This window comes from Sciurus vulgaris (assembly GCF_902686455.1).
Source record: "Sciurus vulgaris genome assembly, chromosome: 19".
Lineage (NCBI taxonomy): Eukaryota > Metazoa > Chordata > Mammalia > Rodentia > Sciuridae > Sciurus > Sciurus vulgaris.
In genome coordinates, this window is record NC_136480.1 from 29,615,094 (window position 1) to 29,628,555 (window position 13,462).

Genomic DNA, 13,462 nt, shown 5'->3' on the forward strand with positions numbered 1-13,462 from the left:
CATAATGGGGGAGAATAAGGAAAGAATGGAGGAACTTTGGATTGTGTAGGGGAAAATGAGAAGAGAGGAAGGGCAGTGGAAAGGAGAGATGTTGGAATGAGACATCATTACCCTATGTACATATATGATTACATGAATGTTGTGACTATTCATCATGTGCAACCAGAGAAATGAATAGTTGTACTCCACTTCTGTACAATGAATCAAAACTTATTCTTCTATCATGTATAACTCAATAGCGCATACAATAAAAAGATACTCTAATGTGGAAAAAAAAACTATTTCAGAGCAGGGTATGGTGGTACATGCCTCTAATCCCAGTGGCTTGGGAGCCTGAGGCAGGAGAATTGTAAGTCCAGGCCATTCTCAGTGACTTAGAGAGGCCCTAAGCAACTTAGCCAAACCATGTCCCTAAAACAATATAAAAACTGTCTGGAAGATGTTAAGCACCCCTGGGTTAAATTCCTGATACAGCCCCCCCCACACACACACACAGAAAATATCCATCTCAATTACACCCTGTAACCAATAAAGTAAAAATAATGTTCCAGATATCTGACAAAATTTATGGTATTTCATCAGGACAATTCATGTAACTGAGGAATGCCCTAAAAAAAAAGTAATTGTGTCTGATACCATAGATATTTGTTGATATTTAGAGTAACTAGTATTTGGCTTTTGGGGTAGTCCCACATATTTCTCTCTTTTCCTAATGATATAACCCTTTTTCTTGTGGTTTATCCATTTCTGAATTTTGGTGATGAATAACACTATCAACCAGAGACAGGAATCAGTGCCTGTGAATCAGTTCTGTTCAGTCCAGCTCTGTGGCTTCACCATAGAGAGGACATAAGCAGGGCTACTCAAAGTTAACAGCAAAGATGTTCCATTTTTCAGGTAGTAAAGTGGAAATGAGAGATTCCTGGGGTGATGGCATCCATGGTTCTTACAGTACCTACTCCTGGCTAAGCTACAATCTACAGAAGCTGCAGAAAACATGCTTATGAAGAGTCATGGCCCATAAAACTTCCTTGGTGGATATGTGTTCCATAATGCAAACAGATCTGCAAATTTAAGCTTGACTTGAATGAGAGGAGTAGAGGAATGGACTAAAATGGGAGATTAACGGAGGAATACCACACTTACTGAGGGAAGTTACAATCATCTGAATATACAGAAATCTGGCTCATTCATGAAGGAGGCCTCTTTAAATTGTCACATGCCCAATTATAGAAATCCTATTAGTCATTAATTATTTCTTTGCTTCCTGATTTCCTTCTGTCTTTTCTATTACCCTATCCACTCTCTACCTTTCTCTCTAGAAGTAGATTTTTCCAGTTCAATCTCCATATTTTCTTCTCATGACCAAGGTATTTAGAATTAAAATCTTACTGTGAGCTACATGACTTTTTCATGGATGCCATTACTCCTCTCTGTTTTTAGTAGATACATCTCACAAATATATCATCTAAATATATTTACAATCAAAATCATTAAATAATGTTCTTAGTACACTTTATGGTAGGTCCTACACATTTGGGTGCATGTGAGGCCAAATCATTTGTTTTGATGGATACCCAATTAAAACCAGAGGTCGTTATCTTGGAAAATGAGAGGTATAATCAAAAAGTTTTTTACCAGATGGTTCTTGTTTATTATAGTCTGAAAATGGAAAAAATTTCCTCTTTTCCAATGGGGAGTTCCTTTCTGCCTTCAGCAAGACTGGTCTTGTCAAACATTAGATGCAATAACAAGTCTACTGGGACATTTATCATTATAAAGAGTAAGATAGCACTAGGGTACGAAGGTCAAAGCAATCCTAGCCCCTGTCATAAAATAAAAGCTAGTTTTAATCTGATTACCAAGGGGTATGGAAAGTATTTTGAGATATTAGTAAGTAACATTCCAAGTGCATGAAATTGCTGCTACAAATCACATCACACATGATTATTCACAATTAACTCCCATTACCTACAAGTCACTGTCAAGCAGTCCACAAGCTGCAATATGTTCACTGACAGGGCCATAAAGATCACAATTGCAGCTTTCCCACAGCTGTGGAGGATACAACAAGCCTAAATGGAGCCTAACAGTTTATTACCATCACAAGCAACAAAGAGAAGCATGATGTCAGCTCTGCAGACACCTGGTCCCACAGGATGACATCAGCCAGTGGCCACAGGTGTTGGTTTATTCTGCCACCTGGAAGCTTATTCTGCACTACAGCCAAGTAGTGAACTTACATAAACTTTCAAGAACTTACATAAAAACTGAAATTATGTTCATCACAAACATTTTTCATGTTGAAAAAAATTCTCCAGAATTTAGTGTTTAAATTTTTAATGCAAACTGTGAATGGTAATAGTTCATATTGTTTATATATTTGAAGTTCTGTGCTTCCCTTTTCCCATGATTCTGTTGCATATACACTCTATTGAAAACCACCAAATATGTTCCTACAGCTTGGACATATCACTGAATTTATTTCCTGTAATTTTTCAATATACATCAGAGCCCTTTTGGCTGCCACATGGGAATGGTCTGGAGTTTGGTGTTCTGTTTAACTCTTTGTTGTCTTTGGCTACAGGTATAAAGAAGACGTTGATAATTTGGATCTTCATCGGCCCCAAACATCCATATGGTCAAGGCTTGGTTTCCAAAATGGAGCTATTGGGATGTGGGGGAGCCTGTAAGTGGCAAGACCTAGGACATGAATATGTGGCTCAGTGGTAGAGTCTTTGCTCAGCATGTTCAATGACCTGGATTTTATCCTGACTAACATAGAAAGAACAAGAGAGAGACAGGGAGAGATGAAACCCAGTACATCATTGGGAGCATACTCTAGTGGGAACAATAGAGTTCCACCATTTTATCTCTGTTATTTTCTAAAATTTTGTTCCATTGTGCACTCTAACCACCCCAAAACAACATGATCAACAATTAATAAACTGAAACCTCCAAAGTTGTGAATCAAAAGAAACCTTTGCATATTTTTAAGTTGTTTGTCTCAGTTATTTGTTATACCGACAAAAAAAAAAAACTGACTAACAGGACTTATTTCGTATTGAGTCACTTGTGAAATGTGGCTCTGGTTAGGCAGCATGATGGCACACACTGATACATCTAGTTTCTCAGGAGGCTAATGTGACAGAATCACTTGAATCCCAGAAAATGTATCAAAACCCTCTCTAAAACACACACACACACACACAAAAGATACACATATGCACACACACCTGACTGATTTAAAATCTTGCTTCATATTTTATAAACTTCATTAACTTGTGTTGAGCTAAAATGATCTCTGATCCCTGTGTGCTTCCTTACTTGGTGACATCATTTGCTGAGGATAATGTAAAATTTCACTGAAGTCCTTGAGCTCAATAAATGAAAATAAACCTAAGAGGAAACATCAGAGTTCTGGCTATTACAGGAAGAGACCGAAGGGAAACTTCTAGCAACACTGGACATTCTGGAGGAACACAGAGAGTCACTAATTCCTCCTTTTGGGGTGTCCTTTGTCTTCTTTGCAGAACGCTGGATTCTTGGGTGGATTCACCTCAGGTCTGAAGCTTTACTGTTTTACTTTGAGCTCCCTGATCTCTTGCTTTTGAAGTACCATGGGTTACTTTATGCTAACAGGAGAAATTTCACCTCTGGACTTGTTGAGTTTGTCAATTCACTACAAAGGGTAGCACAATTTAAAGTAACTAATGGGGGTGGGAGATATAAATTCATTGCATTAGACAAAGGAAAATAAAGGGAAAAGAGGGGAATGGAAAAAAAAAAGACAATACAATGAATGAAAATTACGTCCTATGTTCATATAAGAATATATGAGCAGTGAAACTTCGCAACATGTACAGCCACAAGAATGGAGAGTTATAGTCCATGTATGCATGTTATGTCACAATATATTCTACTGTCATGTATATCTCAAATGAACAAATAAAAATTAAAATGGAAAGTAAAAGCAGTTGCAATAATTGTCATTACTACAGAGGGAAAATTGTGACTTCCTATTCTGTTTCTTGGCGTGGTTTGTTAAGAAAAATCTCAAGATGTCTGTTCAGATCAAATAGGCAGTGCAAGGCAACTTGTTGTCAAAAATTGCTTGCTAGGTTGCTCAGGGGAATCTGGTATGCAGGGCCATGTCTTGGTGGCATGGGCATCAGGGAGCTACTCAAGCTCTAATCACTGAGGACTGAGATCTCTTGGGAGGTAGGGAGGTACCAGTAATGCTGGTTAGCAATGAGGTGTTCCCCAATCTGTGGATAGATGTGTTCACAATGAGCTGCACCATAGGAATAATGGGTAGTCCATCACCATGGCATTGCCTTTTTGGTTTCTGGCATCAGTTCTGGGGGAAGAGGGACAGGATTAAGTCCAGCAATAAAAGGAAAGTGGGTAATAAACATGTAAGCACATAAACATGTTGCTATGGGAAACAGCTGGTCTAAAATGGCACATAACTCTGAATCCAACAAAAAATGAGAAATAATAGGCCATGGAAACATTAAAGGTTGCTGGAGATTCAGGGAAAATGGGAAGACTGAACATCTATCTGAAGAAGGGGAACCTTGGTGTATTGAACCTAAACTGTAAGTCACTATGACAGTGGCTACTCAATAGTATGATTTTTGTTAATAGTCATAGAATTACAAACCAAGTAGTCTATTTAATAATCATATATCAACATCAGTGTTATTATGTTGGTCCAATAATTACAATACATGTTACAGAAACACAATATGTAAATTATACAGAAAACTCTGGTGAATAGCCACATGGGAACTCTGCATTATAACCTCATTTTTGTCCATGTGACTCTGATGTAAAAAAAAATGTTGAACTGAAACAAGCAGAATATTGTCAGGAATTTTCACAGCCTCAGTCATACCCTCTCCAGAATGAGCCCTCACTCAAGGAACACAGATGCCTTAAAACTGAAAATTAATGATGCAGAATCAATCATCCTAATTTTTACTGAATTTCCCTTTGAGGTTTTTATGGCCTTTTCCTATCAGTAGGTGAAAGAAATTAATCTTTTCTATTTTCATACATTTTAATGAGATAAACAAATTTCTTAGGAAGGAAACACGTTCCTTATGTCCACATGGATGGTTCATCTATCCGATTAGTCATCTCCTTTATTATAATTAGTAATTCCTTAAATAGTGAAGAAAATGTGACCCAAAGTGATTTTTGTACACTCAGGCTTGAGGAGAAATTTGCATGAAGTGGGCAGCTAATGGGCAGGCAGGCTGGCATATATATTTAATGCCAGAAGCTCAGGAAGCTGAGACAGGGGGATTCTGAGTTTCAAACCATCTTCAGCAACATGGTGAGGCCCTAAGAAACTTAGACCCTGTCTATAAATAAAAAATAAAGAGTGCTGGGGCTGTGGCTCAGTGCTTAAGCACCTCTAAGTTCAATCCCTGGTAGCAAACAAGATAAAAGGTATAGCTTCTCTTGTGACAGATTGGCTCATACATGGGGTAAGCAGCTCAGAGTCAAGACCAATACTCCATGAGTTGGGTGGAAGCAAGTTTGTGTCAAGCAGATTGTAAACTCACTTATTGCTGGAACCGCTACATATTTTATAGGTTTCTTTCCCAATCACAATGCACCATGGGGAATAAGACCACCAGGTTCCTATACAGGTTCAATTGGTAATACTGAGTCAATTTTGGGGAGTTTTGTACTTTCCTAAGTGGCCAAGGTGGAACGTTCCTCCCTGCAGGTTTACACACTTGAGACATTCACTGCTGCTGGCCAAGAACTAGGATTTCTCCCAACAAAATGGGATGAAAGACGGTGGGTGAGAAGTGAAGCAGTAATTCTTATAGCTCAGCTACTCCGTGGAAATACTGCTTCTCCCTGAGGTGGATGAAAATAGGATTGCACTAATATTCAATATTGGGCAAAGAGTCTGAGAAAAAGAGTTTGAGTACATTAAGTGAGTAAAGGAGACAAAATTAGAGAAAGCTGCTTTACAGAAAGAGTGGAATTGCCATATAGGATAGAAAATGCTGAGAAATTCTATAAACAGGTTTAGTGAAAAAAAATCCTGAGTCTAAATGGACACATACTCTAGTCAAGGCAGAGGATGTTTGACTCCTGATGTGGGTCCACAGAAGACACAATAAGCTCAGCAATCATCTGTGGGAAGTTGGGCTGGGTGCCAGACCACATCTTGGGATTACCAGGCACCAGTGCAAAAGCAATTTTGAAGTCAGATTTGGAAGTCTGCAAGTGGGTCAGCATGACTTTATCTGAGACTAGTAAAGACTTACCTGAGCCCAGCAAACCAGGGGAAAATCAGACCCACCTCTTTCCCACTGTTCCATCTGGCAGCTCACAGGTGTAAGATATGGAAAATGACAAATACCAAATATTGTAGCCTGGGAATAGGGAGTGAGGAGGAGTGCCACACATTGATGGCATTGATTTATTTTCAGTGTATTCTTTCCCACTGACAGGACAATCCTTAGTAAGGATGTGACCATCATATAGTGACAAGACAAGTCCTGGGAAGGAGACATCCATCAAGCCTAAAATGACAGTCTCTGAGAGGAATCCAAAGCATTGATCCTTCCCTTAAATAAATTCTTTCCCACTGACAGTACAATGGGACCCTGAAGGGAAAGTGATGCTGACCCCAGACCCTCCATTTTTCCCCAAGTAAAAATAGTTAACAGTAAAACAACCTTCAAGTTCTCAAAACCTCTTTCCTGAGTGTTCAACTGACATGCTCTGTGCATAAAGTCACCTCTCAGTGTAGTCTACTAAGCACAGACTCCCGTGTTGGCCAGTGAATCATTTTCCACCAAGAATTTGGGTCCACCAGAGGATGGACCTTTTCCTCATTTAATGTACTTCATCATTGATTTCATTGAGGAATGAAGGCTGTGCCGATCCAAGAAGTTTGCAGCTGGCTCAGTCATTCTCTGCATATATTTTGATTCCCCAACAAGGAAACAGAAAAAGGCAATATTTAGTCATTCCCTGTATCTCAAAAGCCCATTCACTCTCCTCACAGTCAAAATTAAATAACTGATGAACCCTGAAAGTGATCATCCAGTACTTCTGTGGCTTTCTGAACATTGGGGGGTCACCCCAGCCACCATCAAACTATGAATCCCCAATTCACTGTGCCAACCCACTCTGAAGAATATAGGCCCTTTATGTCCTCTGAAGTCCACTCTAGCTGAGCAACTACCAGCATTTGCTTGATAAAAATTTGGTTTGTGGGTGTAAGAAGGCCCTAATTCAAGTTAAGGCAGCTTGCTAGGGCTGTTCTCTGGTGCTGCATGAAGGTCTTATGTCTCACATCTGGCTCTGGCATCTCACAGGGGTACCAAATATCAGCTGATCGATCATTGCAGATTTATGCCACATGGAAAGTTCAAGGATTTGTGGCAAATCCTTTTTTGGGATTAAAGTTGTCCCATTTCTATTTCCTCCCCTCCCCAATCTACACCTCCCTACACACTCAGCAAACCTCATGGATCCAAGACATCTGCCAATCTGTTCCTGCTGGCAAGAATGTCCTCGCCATTCTCCCCGGAAAGGTAAGAATCCATCTATCTGGGCCTCTAGCAGATAATTACCTACACTTTAGGTAGCCAGGATCCTGTGTTTTCCCTGCCATTAAGATTGGGTGAAGACTTTCCCTTAATCCCCAATGGAAAAAGTCCAGTCCAGTGACTGGCACACCTGTGGCATATGAATCCAGACAAGGCTCAGCCCTCCAAACATCAATTCCATTGAACCTCTCCAAAGATGGGAGTTATCCAGTCATTTCCCAGAGACACCAAGTTGAACTTTCTCTTTACCAATTTTAAGAAATCTAGGGCTGGGGATGTAGCTCAGTTTGTAGAGTGCTTATCTCACAAGCATAAGGCCCTGGGTTCAATCCCCAGCACTGCCAAAAAAAAAAAAAAAAAAAAAAAAAAGAAATCTACTCTGAAACTGACTTCAAAATTCAACCCCTCATTAGGCTCATAACTCAACTTCAGCCATAGTAAAAATTAGATAACCAGTACACATGTCACAAGAACAGAATTCTTGATAAAGAAATTCTCCAGGCTTTGGGAAAATATTTAATACACAATGCCAAATGGTTTGAGGTTCCCTACCTTCAATCTTTGTTTTTCCTTCACTCAAACACCAAATATACCACCCTACAACTTCACAATTGTACTGATACTCTCTCTTTCTGACTAATTTATCAGTGGGTCTGCACTTGATACCATAAAAAGCATAAATAGTTAGAGAAGGGCACCAAAACTTTCCAGAAGCAATTTCTAGGTACTGCTTTCATGACCTGTAACAATAAGGGAAATGAGGCCAAACAGGAGAAAGAAATTCATCTTAAACTAAACCCCAATTCTGAGCCTCAGCCATCCATAGCCCTAAAAAAGTCACTGCTGTTCTTGTCCCCACAGTCCCGCTAATATACCCCCTGAGCCCTGTTTCTGATGTGGGTGGACTGTACATTGGGCAAAATCTTGTTATACCTCAAGACCCCCATGAAGCCACATCCCCAATGTGGGCAATGGGGATGCTGGCAAGAGGACTGTCCCTGGGGAAAAACAACCGTTCCCTCAGTGCAGCCTAATTTCCAAGTCCCATAATATATCTTGGGAGCTCCACATTATAGGGATGGTGAAGAGCCAAGCACCTGGTTAATATTACATTTCTGAAGAGATTTTAAGGGTAGAATTATCTGGCAAATGTTCTCCCTTATGTAAAATAATTATCAAAAGTGTAATTAGTATCTTATATTCTGAGTGAGGTCTCAGCCTCAAGTCATGTAAAAAGGAGCCATATTACAAGTCCCTACCCTCAGCTTACACAGCAACCTCATCCTCAAAGGTAATGGGAGATGTTTCATAATTATCTGCAACCAAATCTGGCCAGCCTGATTACCAACCAAGGTCAAAAGGGTTAAAAAGCCCTAGGCATTAATTTCTCTAGCCAGTCCATGCTGAAGCTAGCATTGGGATGTAGACAGCAGAGGCCGGCAGGCTCAGACAGAGACTGATCTGAGACTGAAGGAACAAAACGGTCAGTTTCACTTCTCTCTGGTTTCTCTCTTTCACTCTTCCTCTCCCTTTTTCTTCATCTCTCATTCACTCCTGCTGCTTTACTAAAATAATTGATGGTCATACTATTTTTTCTCTATGTTTCTTGTTAATTTCTATATATATATTCACACACACACACACACACATACATATATATATATTGATTTGAATCTGGCACACCTAGGTTAATGTATTTTTTTATCAGAACTATTTTATCCAAGTATAAAGTTGTTGATTTTACACTCTGCTTTGTTCAGAGGCCAATTGGCAAAAGTTAGTTCTCAATCTGATAGATTTTAAAAGACAATAAGTCCTTTATCTGTACAGATTCAGGGCAGTCAAGGACCAGAAGAGTGAGCAGAGTCATCAGGAAAATAAAGATCTTCTGTTTGAATAGCTTAGAAACACTTTGAAATCTCTCTGTCCTTGAGACCTGGAGACATTATCTTATTAGAAAAACATTTGGTACTAGTAGACTCTGAGTAGCAAGCAAGTTATATGATCTGCACATACAGAAAGTTAACTGCACTAATGTAACCTAATGTATTAGGAATATTCTTCATATTATCAAACTGTCTTAACTGACATTTTTACCTCCTATTGCTTTTCATGCAACCCTGGATTTCCTTATTTTGTCAAGTCTTCCATATCCTTCTTCTATATTCTCCATTCCACTTTCCAATGGTATTACTGTCTATACTGACGGGGGAAAACATTGGGGTGTGATGTCTATATTCACTGATAAAAAATTAACTGATCATTACACATTGCCTCAATCTTCTCCTCAGTGAGCAGAATTACCTGCAATTATTTTGGCTATTTGTATATTTCCTAACACTTTAAACATCATTGCAGACTCTCAGTATATAGCCAAACTGATGCCACATATTTCCTCTGCAATTTTGTCACCTCATTTGGATCCCTGTTTATCACTCCTTAATCTTTTTATAAGATCATATGGCCTCAATACTTCTTGCTCACATATATAGTCACACTAAAATTCCTGGACTGCTCACTGAAGGAAATATTCTTGCTGATAGTGCTATAAAATCAGTTTATCCTTGAAGCAAGCTCAGCAACTGAGCAAGGCCTTCAGCAACTTAGCACAAGTCCAGAGAACAGAAACATTATTTGGAATTTAAATTATTTTCCATTATATCATTTCCATTCATGAACCATACATTTATATATAATTCATTAGTCATTATGACCATATATACAATGATAAATACAAATTTCCTCCTCTCTAGGTTAGACAACACTACTGCAAGGAAACCCTGCCTTAAAATACCTGAAGCTGAAGCTCTGAATTCAATTCACAGCAATAAAAAAAACAAAAATTAAAGCTAAGGTGGTGGCACATGTCTCTGAACCTGAGCCAGCCAAGCAAATTCATGAGACCCTGTCTAAAACATTTAGAAGGGAGTGGGAATTTGCTTCAATGTAAAGTGCCCTTGGGTTGAGTCCCTAGTGTTACAAAACCAACAGCAACAGCCCAAAGTTTGTGATCTGTTCTCATTAATTCCTGGGTTGGCCACATTCTACTGTCACTCAGAGGTGGTTCACTAGGCTCAGAGTCAGGGGGTGGGGCCTGACGCCCTGTCCAGTCAGAGGCACTGGGGTGAGAACTGTCCAATCCGCTTGCACCCAGCGAGGAGGACAGGCTTCTGAAACCTAGCGTTGGCCTTGGTCTCGGAGCCCGCCATTCTCTGGATCCTCTTCTGGCTTTTCCTCCTGTGCTCAGGAGCCCCAAGTTTCTGTGTGACACAGGAAGGAGAGACTCAGAGGGAGAACGTGGGGCAGAGTGAAGAGCAGGAAATGGTGAGTGTGCTTCAGGCAGCTGGAGACGGGAGTGAAGCCTAAGCCCTTGGGAATGGCGGCGGGGCTGCTCCTGGTCCTCTCAGTCTGCCACCATTGTCTTCCTCAATCCTCAGTCCCCACGTCTACATCTAGAGCATCTGGTAGCTGAACACTGTACATCTTCTCACATGAGTGCCTGGTGTCTTCAGGCTCTTCATGAAGCCCCATGAGACACCAGGGTGCTGGCAGCCCAGCACCTCCTGGGGTTGAGACCAGAATGTGGAGGTCATTAGAGGAGGACTAGGGTGTCCCTGTGCTGGCAGCCCAGCATCTTCACAGGCTGTGTGCTGTAGACTGAGAGGATGGTGAAAGGAGGGCCCCAACTCCATGTTGTTCTTATATGAAAGGAGCTGTGGTCTCTAGAGGCCTCAGTTCCTTCTTCCTGCTTAGCTAGCTGAATATTCAGGAAGCAGCATCTCAAATTCAGAACCATGAGCTCCATCCCAGCTATTCGGTGGTCTGTGAGTGAATTACTGAATTTTATTTTTTTAATTGGTTCTTTTTAGTTGCACATGACAATTCATCTTGGTATAATTATTCAAGCATGGAATATATCTCTAATTAGGTCCCATTACTTGTAGATGTTCATGATTGTGAAATACACTATTGTGTTCGTGACTATATACAGGAACATTTTTTTAAATTTTCACTCCAGTTCACATTCCCAATGCCAATTTTTCTACTCACCCTTATCAATTTGTTTCCCAGGCTAGATTTCAACTTGACAGAATATTTTGTTACTTCTCAAATACTGGATGGCACATGTTGAAGTTTTTGTCTCATATATGTGAACAATTTATGTGAGAGGGAAGCAGAGAAGTATCATGTGACCATTTGAACAAACTGTGTGCCTCTCGTCCCTTTGTCTTCCAAGGCACAGACACATTATCACAATATTTTGTGTTGAGATTCACCATTGAAGAATTGACTGTGTGATGCTTCCTTGTCTCAACCTCTCCTGTCTTCCCAGTCCTGTGCTTCAGAACTGACCCATATGAGATCCAACATCTCAATGGGGCATGTGGTGAATATCAGTCTCTGAATCCTGTTCTCTTGGAGAGCAGTTTGAATTGTTGGGTGGAGTCTCTCAAGGAGTAGCTGGATGCCTTACATCTGGGAGGAATCTCTTGACATTAAATGACTCTAAATATCATTCCAGTGGCCCAGGAGGCTGAGGCAGGAGGATCACAATTCAAAGCCAGCTGCAGCAAGTTATCCAAGCGCTTAGCAACTCAGCAAGACCCTGTATCTAAACAAAACAGAAAAATGTGCTGGAGATGTGACTGAGTGTTTAAATGCCCCTGGGTTTATTCCTCTGTAACAAGAAAAAATATTCTTCTAAAAGACTTTTGTTTTTTAAACTTTTGCTACCATGAATAGTGCTGCAGTGAAAATGGACTTCATTTGTTTCTTTGACAGAATGATTTCAACTCTTTTAGATGTATACTCAGAATTATTACTGAATCACATATTTCTGTTTTAATTGTTTTTAAAATGACTTTGCAAAGTATATTTGCAAAAATGTTACCAAATTTATATTCTCATCAACAACTTACAAAGGTTTCCTTTTGTTCATTTCCTTATAATCTAGAGCATGTTTTATTTTTCATGTGTTTTATAATATCCATTCCTACAGCCATGTTTAAGCTGCAGGAAATCTGTTTCACTGGTACCTTTAATCCATGATGCAAGTTTGTTGGATCCCAGGCTTCCAAGAAGACACTGTATGCTGTAAATAAACAGGAATCTGTGATATTTTACCTTTTTTCTGCAAGTGTTGTTGGGGATTTTAATCCACCTATGTGCTTGCAAGTCAAAGCCAATTCATTTGATTGTAATCTCTGGAGATTTGAACATGTTCAGTCACATTTACTCCAGTGATTGGAGTTTAAGGTTGTAATTCTTTGAAGGATGGGTGTTAAAGTCAGACAGTCAGTGCCTGTACAAATCCTAGGAGTAATTGTTAGATTTGGAGGTATTAGTGGGGTGTGTAGTGGAGGGACAGTAATCAGGAAGTGAACTGTCACCCAGGCTAACAATGGCATACTATATTTTCCCCTATTAAATGCATGAATCAAGCTAGATAGAAACTCTGGTATCTGCAATGCCAGATGGCCAAATACTCTGTCAAATTTCTTTTTTCTTTTTTTTTTTTTTTTTTTTTTTTTTTGGAGTTTGGAAATCTACTTTTATAAAAAGCATCCTAATGTATTTTGAAGAAGTGATGCAGTGACCACATTTGAGAAACTTCTTTATATATCCTTTCATGTATGTACAGAAAACAAAGTAGAAAAAAGGAAAATGGTTAACAGTAGATATTTTACAAGGTGGAAGAGATGAGATTACAGGGTATTTGCATTTTCTAAGGTATTGATTTAAGAAGATGTTTGACATTTTTCCTAAATGAGCAGGTGACTTAAATATTTTCTAAATAAATAAAAAGTAAAAATTATCCCACTTTCTATCATTGTGTATCAGTTAGATTTTCATCACTGTGACCAAAATACCTG

The 13,462-nt window shown here is 39.5% G+C and overlaps 1 protein-coding gene across 4 annotated transcripts in view; it reads left to right on the plus strand.

Moving 5' to 3' along the window:
• The window catches only part of LOC306650410 (zinc finger protein 680-like), a 492,831-nt gene that overhangs the window by 249,433 nt on the left and 229,936 nt on the right, over window positions 1-13,462 (plus strand). Inside the window, exon 1 of one of the 4 annotated variants that reach the window (XM_079122451.1) lies at window positions 10,801-10,913. The exons of 2 other annotated variants lie outside the window; for them this stretch is intronic. The gene's annotated coding sequence lies outside the window, so the exon portion shown is untranslated. Of the gene's footprint in view, window positions 1-10,800; window positions 10,914-13,462 lie in introns of those variants that run through there. One more of the 4 variants, XM_079122452.1, reaches the window with a different exon arrangement.